Genomic DNA, 9155 nt, shown 5'->3' with positions numbered 1-9155 from the left:
TTTTTTTTGAGACAGAGTCTCGTTCTATCCCCCAGGCCAGAGTTCAGTGGCATGATCTTGGTTCACTGCAACCTCTGCCTCCTGGGTTCAAGTGATTCTCCTGCCTCAGCCTCCCAGGTAGCTGGAATTACAGGCACCTGTCACTGCGCCCAGCTAATTTTTGTATTTTTAGTAGAGATGGGGTTTTGTCATGTTGGCCAGACTGGTCTTGAACTCCTGACCTCAGGTGATCCTCCCACCTCAGCCTCTCAAAGTGCTGGGATTACAGGCTTGAGCCACCACATCCGGCCTGTTGTACAGATTATTTTATCACCCAGGTATTAAGCCCAGTACCCATGTATCTCACGTTGCTGATAAAGACATACCCCAGACTGGGTTATTTATTTATTTATTTATTTAGAGATGAAGTCTCACTCTGTCACCCAGGCTGGAGTGCAGTGACATGATCTCAGCTCACTGCAACCTCTACCTCCTAGGGTCAAGTGAGTCTCATGCCTCAGCCTCCCGAGTAGCTGGGATTATGGGCATGTGCCACCACATCTGGCTACTTTTTGTATTTTTAGTAGAGATGGGGTTTCACCATGTTGGACCGGCTGGTCTTGAACTCCTGACCTCATGTGATCCACCTGCCTCAGCCTCCTAAAGTGCTGGGATTACAGGCTTGAGCCACCGTGTCCCAGGAGACTGAGTACTTTATTTTAAAAAGAGGTTTAATTGACTCACAGTTCAGCATGGCTGGGGAGGCCTCAGGAAACTTACAATCATGGCGGAAGGGGAAGCAAGCATGTTCTTCTTCTTATGGCATCAGATAGGAGAAGTGCCAAGCAAAAGGGAGAAAAGCTTTTTATAAAACCATCAGATCTTGTGAGAACTCACTCACTAGCATGAGAACAGCAGCATGGGGATAACCTGCCCCATGATTCAATTACCTCCCACTGGGTCCCTTCCACAACACGTGGGGATTGTGGGAACTACAATTCAAGATGAGATTTGGGTGGGGACACACCCAAACCGCATTAACCCGATAGTTATCTTTTCTGCTCCTCTCCCTCCTCCCACCCTCCACCCTCAAGTAGACCACCCTCAAGTAGGTCTGTTGTTTGCTTCTTTGTGTTCATAAATTCTCATTTGAGCTGCCGGATTTTATCATCGCTTGGGGAATGCCCCATACACAGCTGTCAACTGGCCAGGAAAGAGCTGCCTGGTTAGTGGTGAATAGGAAACATCCGGTCTGGAGGGATGCCACTCTGATCAAAGAAGGGTGGAAACAAATCAGCTTGGTGGGCTGAACTGCACACTGTTTTCCTGGCAGTGGTGGAAGAATTGAAAGGTAGGCCGGGCCCAGTGGCTCACGCCTGTAATCCCAGCACTTTGGGAGGCCAAAGTGGGCAGATCACTGGAGGTCAGGAGCTTGACAGCAGCCTGGGCAACACGGTGAAACCCCATCTCTACTAAAAAATACAAAAATTAGGCAGGCGTGGTGGCAGGCACCTGTAATCCCAGCTACTCAGGAGGCTGAGGCAGGAGAATTGCTTGAACCTGGGAGGCAGAGGTTGCAGTGAGCCGAGATTTCACCACTCCACTCCACTCCCTGGGTGACAGAGCAAAACTCCATCTCAAAAATAAAATAAATAACATAACATAACATAACAAAACAAAATAAAATCAAACAGTGGTGGGCGCCCCTGTGTTTGGGTTTTTACTGGCTCCTGGGCAGTGGCCGCATGGTCAGGCAGGAGGGTGGTAGAAACCTGGCTTATTGAAGGGGTGGCCACGTGGGGCGCGGCCCTGTGGAAATGTGGCGGTTCCTTCAAGTAGGACACATCGATGCCCATCAGAAGAACTCGTGCGTACTGGCTTAACGTGGCCACCACTTGGGACCGCGAAATGAATGGGTGTGGGGGGAACTGCCGCAGTGCAGGGATGGGCTGAACTGAACCCTGCTGATGAGTAGGTTTCCTTCCCCAGGTGGCACCATCCTGTACAAACCATTTCCATGTTGTTAGGAAACTCTTCTTGGCACTGCCATCCCCACTAGGGGGTTTCTCTGATGGCACCCAAGATATTTGTAGGTATTTCAGGTTTCAAGATGATTTTATGTCCTTCAGTCATGGGGTAGCTTCAATCAATGTATGACTGTTGCGGTAAACTGAGGAACAGAGGAACCAATACAGAGTACAGGAGGATTTGTTTATTTTAGGTACGCACCGGCTCAGAGGATTCACATCCGAAAGCTGAGCCCTGAACAAAGAGCAGGGTTTTTATAAGCGGTCTTACAGAAGCAAAATAAAAACAGTAGCAAAATAAAAGCAGTTACTCATACAGTAACAGGTCACGTAATCTATAGCATAACATAATTTGTGTCCTAGCCAGTGGCCTTGTAGCTGCATTAAAAGAAAAATAAGAACTGGCTAAATACAGACATTTGTAAAACATAATCATGCTAATCATGCTTAAGAAGCCTGAGAAAAGAATAACAGTAGAAGAACTTGTCTTTCTCTTTTTTCTTTCAAGCTTGCTCTGGAAGGGAGGGGGGTGTCTGGAGCCCATTCCTTTGGCCTTGGCTATTCGGACAGCGTTATCTTCTAACTGTCCTTAAAGTGAGCTGCTAGGCAAGAGGAAAACTTGTTCTTTTCTTTTTAGCCTTTGCCTTGCCATATTCTGGGCCTTAGCTTTTACTTTTCTTGGCGTGAATAAATGCAGTATTTATTATTATTATTATTTAAATTTCTGCCTCAGTTTCTCCCCTTTGATGCCTTTTATGAAATAAGTTTAATAAAAGGCATCACTATTACTTAGTTCTGCCTGAAGAGACAAGTTTTCTTATTTAGACAAAGGTTGATATTTACGCAGAGCTATTAGCTGAGTTGTAGTTTGCCTGGCTACTGTTGCCTCTATAGTTGATTGAATACTTCTAACAAGGAAAGGTAAGAGACAATGGAGTATTATGCAGCTTCCTAGTGTGGCCAGCACTACTCCTATTAAAGTCTTGAACTCTCCGAAAAATGAAAACCAGTCTCCAAAGAGAGAATCTGGGGATCACCTTTTCTAAGTTTGAACTGGAACACTGGCTAATTTTCTCATTCTTGCAGTTATTTCTATAATTGCTTTTCCGCCGTCATCGATGTCCAGGCAACAATTAGTTAGATTGAACTTTCCACATACTCCTCCTTCCTGGGCTAGGAGGTAGTCTAAAGCTAATCTGTTCTGATAGGTAGCGTTTCTCAATGTTGTGGTTTGCTGGGCCAGTACATCTAATGCATTTGTTGTTTCATTAGTGATGATTTCAAGTACTGCCTGCAATCTTATGATACGGTTAAGCATGTAGATAGGAGTGCGGTATCCCTATGACCTATCTTGTGCCCAGGTAGCTGGCCTATAATATTGAATTATTTTTTCAGGGGGCTAATCTGTGCCTTTTCAATCTCTTATTTTTATACCTCTTTGTGTCTGCATCTCTTTTGTTTCTTCTTCTAACTTCGTCATAGACAGGGTACCTTGAAGTTTTTCCCTGTTGCAGTGGGAGTAGGAAGAAAGATGGTCTAATCGTTCTAAGCACACCTCTGTCCATTTAACTGGCAACTGTCAATATGCCTGTAGCCTACAGATCCAATAAAGACGGGGGGTGCTTGCCAAGTATTTGGAGCTTCAAGTTGATACCAAGTGTGGTTTAGAGAAGAGAAACAGGAGAACAGATTTGGATGAGGTGCTTTGTAGTCATCTCTGCCCTGCCACAAAGTTTTCCTTAACGTTTCATTATAATATTGCTGTCTTAAGCAGGTTAGCTCTCCTACTGGGTCTGTAAAAACTTTTCCCTAGGGAGCAACACAGTATCTGCTAATAATAGAAGTTTTTAAGAGCTAGACGCTTGAACTTGTGCGTGTCTGGGGAAAGAGAGAGTCAGAGTAAAGTTATCTTGAGGCATTAACTCTTTTGCTTCCTGAGGCTATTTGTCTCCCATGTTAGTCCTTCTACAAACATAACGAGGAAATGCCTAGGCTGCATGCAATGTTTTTAGCCAGCTGAGCAAATAGGTTTTTGGCTAAAGGAGGAGGCTCTGGTAACTTTTGGTTTATATGCTCAAAGAGTGACTTAAAGACTCGGAATTGCTGCTGAGCTGACCGCTTGGTTTGAGTCCTCTTTAGAATATACAAAGTTATTTTAGCTTTTTGACTGTAGCTTTGTAATGCCATGGAGTAACCTGCAGTCTATATAGGTAGATCTGGCTTTAAGATAGTAAGATTTACAGGATTGCAAGTGCTTGTCTTACAATCCGGTTTTGCTGGCACTTTGATGAGCAAGATTGGCTTTAGCCTCGGTGATGATCGGTCAGTGAACTGCATTGTGCGGTTCCAGCAAGCTATCGCTAGGGCCTCGGAGGGGCAAACGGGGTGCACATGCAATTTTGTACTGGCAGTTTGTATAGTACCCTGTAGGACCAGAGATTGTGAGATAGTTCACAATCTCTGGTTCACGGATGTTAACTGACAAATATCAAAGTATATGGATATAGCCACCCCACCCCCCGCCCCCGGGAAGAGAGGCTTGGGTTCGACTTATAAAACTTCCTCCCTTTGACTCGGTATGAATCTCAAACCAAGTCCCAGGTAAACACTTAGGGTCATAGCATATATAAGGCTGGCCATTTCCTGGGTCACAGGTTGAATAGGTGGTTTGATTATAAGTACAAGTTCCTAAGCGAGTCCCCGTATACTCATAATAAGTATAGTGCAATAGGGTTCTAGTTATACTGTTCCCTGACCAAGTAGTATGTGTACAGTGGGGACACCTTCTGTAGGTGTTTCTTCTACATGGTTAAGGGGGGTAACAACAAAACAATGTACAGCATATTCATATCCAGCAAGGACAAAAAAGGTCCTTACCTGGGAAAAAGGTTGAGCACAGCGACAGAACAATAGTAAAACAGTTAGTGTACAGGAAAACCACTAGTCTTAAGATTTTAGCTACATTACTTGCTTGACAAGTCCTCAAGTTTCAGCCGTGCGTAGACTAGTCAGCCTCCAGAGTGACTAGAGCAGGGCTGTTGTCCTCAGCAGCAGCTCGGTCTCATCTAAGGATCAGCCAGGTTGGATGATCTGGGTCCTGCTGGCTGGTTCACTTGTCCTGAGCTGCCAGTGTTAGCCGACTGTGGTGGATCCAAGACATAACACCTGCAAGTTAAACAGCAGTGGGAATGGACAAGATTACGATATAGGACCCATCCTATATGGATCCTAGAGAAATTAGGTTTTACTTTCTAACCTAAACAGCGTCACTAGATTTAAAAGGGTGTCGGGCTTATAGGCATTTTCATGTACCTAATTATGAACACTTTGGCTGTTTCAAAAACCTGCATTTGCTTTCTTAAGGTTAATTCCCCTAGTTCCTGGAGGTCACCTTTAATTTGACCTATGATGTAGGAGTGGCCGACCAAACAAAATCTTATAGGGCAAATACCCAGTTTGTTTGGTGGGGGTGCACCTGACTCAGAGGAGGACCATAGCCAAAAACCTGATTCTATCTTAAATGAATTTCCTGGCAATATTTCTTCAGTAGCTGCTCGAGTGTCCGGTTCACGCCTTCCACCTTCTCCTGAACTTTGCAGCCAGTAGGCCGTGTGTATCTTCCATTTTATTTTTAACAGTCTTGTTAAATCTCGCACTATTTCAGCTACAAATGCTGGCCTATTGTCTGACTTTAAAGTTAGAGGCAGTCTAAACCTGGGAATAATGTCTTTTAACAGTACTTTAGTCACTTCTTGTACTTTTTCTGTCCTGGTGGGGAAAGCTTTAACTTACCCTGAAAAGGTGCAAACAAGCACTAGCATGAACCAATAACCTCCGGCACGGGGAGGTTCTGTGAAGTCTATAAGCAAGTTTTCACCAGGCAGGGCTCCTTCTCCTGCTGTTTCCCAGAGGAGGGGTTCTTTTTCTTCCCCTTTTGTAACTCCATCTAGTGGCTTAGCCATCAGTGAGAAATTGGAATCCAGATACGGCAGAATCCTGCTGCCTTTAACTTCTAATGTGACCATGGGCCCCTGGGTGCCTAATGAGAAGGTTCCCGGTCTGTCCTATTCCTTACGTCCTTCGGCTCCTGCCAGCCTGATCAGATCAGTATTTGGTTCCCCAAGGTGCGGCAGCCCTTGGCCGATGGCCTCTTTGTCTCGTGGTCTTGGCTATTTCCCTCATTGCCTTCTGAACACTCATGCTTCCAGTGTCCTTTCTTTTTGCATCGCGCACATTAATCTCTTTCTTTCTTTTTTTTTTTTTTTTTTTTTTTTTTTTTTTTTTTTTTGAGACGGAGTCTTGCTGTGTCTCCCAGGCTGGAGTGCAGTGGCGCGATCTCGGCTCACTGCAAGCTCCGCCTCCCGGGTTCACGCCATTCTCCTGCCTCAGCCTCCCGAGTAGCTGGGATCACAGGCGCCCACCTTGTCTGGCTCTTGAATCCATTCCTAACTTGACTTTTTTCCACGTCTACGTCCGCATCCACGTCCTCTCACATTGCTAATCTCCCTTTCCATAAGAGCTGTTGACAACAGATTGGCCTTTTTCTTAAGCCTTCAATTTACTTTCCTTTTTCTTTCCTGAGTTCTGCTCTTGCGGCCAGCCGGTGGGGCCGGGCAACGGCACGGGCCCCGCCCCCGTGCACTGCCGTCTGTCTCTCCTGTTTTTTTCTGATTTCCTTTTTACTTTCTTCTTTCCCTTCTCACACTTACTCTTACTTTCTCCTTTCCTTTTCCTTTGCTCTTCTCCTGGCGCCAAGTCCCTGGCGCCTTCTTTTTCCAGATAGAGCCGGGCTGGGGAGAGGAACTTAATGGTGGGCGTGCTTAGCTGCCGCGCTTGTGGCTTTTGCTCTTTCCCGTTTTGTTCCTTGGTCACAGTTAACATACACCGTGGTGGCCACTTTTATGGACTGGGTGGTATTCATGCCTGCAGCTTCCACTTGATGTCACCCTGGGCTTGCCCTACGAATGAAGTATTCCCCATAGGCTGATGTTCAGCAGCCTCACAGTTAAATGGGGTATAAAGCCGGAATGCTTCACAGAGTCTCTTATAAAACTGACTTAGGCTCTCATCAGCTCCTTGAAGCACTTCTGAAATCTTCTTTATATTCATTGCTTTCCTTCTACCAACTCGTAGCCCCTGCAGAAGTGCCTCTTGGTACCTCTGCAAACGCTGAAGCTGAGTTTCATCCTCCGGGTCCTAGTTGGGATCCTGGTCATCATAATAGATAGGTCCTCGCGTCCCCCTGAGAGGCATTTGCATAGCTCGAGCACGGCCAGATCTGAGATGGCCCACTTGACTATCTTGACCTCCTTCCTGGCCTCTCAAGGCTCTGATCCTCCCCTTCGAGGTGAGACCAGGGGCATGTTAGCTCCTGAATCTGGTTCCTGGGGGGGGCTGTCGGCCTCGGTAAAGGGGGTCGGTAAAGGGGGGGTAGGCTGGGATATATGGAGGAAGAATTTCTGTTACCTTTGGTGGCTCCTGTAAAACTGGCTTCTCTTGCTGTCTCTGGGATTCCCTTTTAACTCTGTGTCTGCCGGCAAAGCTGCTCTTACTTTCACTTTTGGCTTTTTTTTTGCAATAAGCCGTTAAACAGGCCTGGATCAATGCTGGGTTTGGCTATATTATATTTAACTATGAGTCAATATAAGGAAATTGATCCAGGTACACTGGCTGTTCTCCAACCCTTGTCACCACCTTGGCCAATTGTTCCCTGTCTGTAGTTCCTTCGGTCAGCCATCCAACACCAGAAGAGGGCAATTCTAATTCACACAGAGTTCTCAACCTCTGAGGGGGTTAACTCTATAATCCCCTGCAAAACCTTTCTTAAGGTTCCGTAACATGCACTCCCACAGAGTAAGTTTTGATGTTTTGATGACTTTCCTCCCATTCCTCCCTTTACAACGCAGCACATTCACTCTTGCCTACTCACTCTTCCTCTCGTTTCGACCAACCACACTGTCTCCTATTACGGGGGTTTTCAGATGCTGCTTGGCTTTGGAGAGGTCCTTATTCCTGCTACAACTCTGAGCTGTAGGGCAGCTCCTATTAGCCATATGCAGATCACCACTAGTCTTAGTCGGCCCCACACTTTCTCGGAGCACACAGTCTACACTAAGGGATCTGTGACTCTTCACTTCGCAGCTGATGCGCCTAATGAGGCCCTTTCATTCACACACTTCCACACACCTTCAGTTCCCATGTTTGTAACTGGGGGGGCAAGCCACTCTCGCCCCCTCTAGTTCCCAGTTGGGGTGGCGAGCCACTCTTGCCACCTCCAGTTCCCTAGCCGACTTGGCGAGCCACTCTTGCATCCTGTGTCGGCGGGGTGTGAGTTTCATCCGAATTGACAAGCCACTCCAGTCACCCCCAGCCCCTCTGGTTCGGACTATTTGGCACACCCCGGGAGATGATCAGGCTCCCTTTCTGTCCAAGGGACGGGTCCTGCCTTGAGCCCCCAAAACCTTACTGTGGTTCCTGAAGCGCGTTGTTTCTGAAATCATCCTGTAGTCCCTCTTTAGGTTCCGTTGCGCTGCTGGGTAGGGGTGCCGGGTCACAGGAGAGCTGATCTCCCCCCCAGGCTGAAGTTCTCCCGGTGGCACCTGGGGTCACAGGTTTCCTGAGACCCTCGCTCCAGCCCCCAGAGGCAAAGGAGACAGTAAGCCTGCCGTATCCAGTCCCTTCGTGGTTGCCAAAAATGTTGCGGTAAACTGAGGAATGGAAAAACCAATTTGCAGTACGGAAGGATTTGTTTATTTTAGGTACGCACCGGCTCAGAGGATTCACATCCAAAAGCTGAGCCCTGAACAAAGAGCAGGGTTTTTATAAGCAGCCTTACAGGAGCAAAATAAAAGGAGTAGCAAAATAAAAGCAGTTAATCATACCGTAACAGGTCACGTAATCTATAGCATAACATAATTTGTGTCCTAGCCAGTGGCCTTGTAGCTGCATTAAAAGAAAAATAAGAACTGGCTAAATACAGACATTTGTAAAACATAATCATGCTAATCATGCTTAAGAAGCCTGAGAAAAGAGTAACAGTAAAAGAACCTGTCTTTCTCTTTTTTCTTTCAAGCTTTCTCTGGAAGGGAGGGGGGTGTCTGGAGCCCATACCTTTGGCCTTGGCTATTTGGACAGCGTTATCTTCTAACT

At 46.5% G+C, this 9155-nt stretch overlaps 1 long non-coding RNA gene across 1 annotated transcript; it reads right to left on the bottom strand.

Moving 5' to 3' along the window:
* Window positions 1-2177: 2177 nt before the first annotated feature.
* LOC134807358 (uncharacterized) lies at window positions 2178-7371 on the bottom strand. The gene is made up of 2 exons (XR_010147583.1): window positions 5799-7371; window positions 2178-5171 (listed from the first exon to the last, which is right to left on the bottom strand). It is a non-coding gene; the product is annotated as an uncharacterized LOC134807358 (long non-coding RNA).
* Window positions 7372-9155: the final 1784 nt, after the last annotated feature.

The sequence above is a fragment of the Pan troglodytes genome, chromosome 9 (genome assembly GCF_028858775.2).
Source record: "Pan troglodytes isolate AG18354 chromosome 9, NHGRI_mPanTro3-v2.0_pri, whole genome shotgun sequence".
In the NCBI taxonomy this organism is placed as follows: Eukaryota; Metazoa; Chordata; class Mammalia; order Primates; family Hominidae; genus Pan; species Pan troglodytes.
This window is presented reverse-complemented; position numbering and strand designations above follow the sequence as displayed.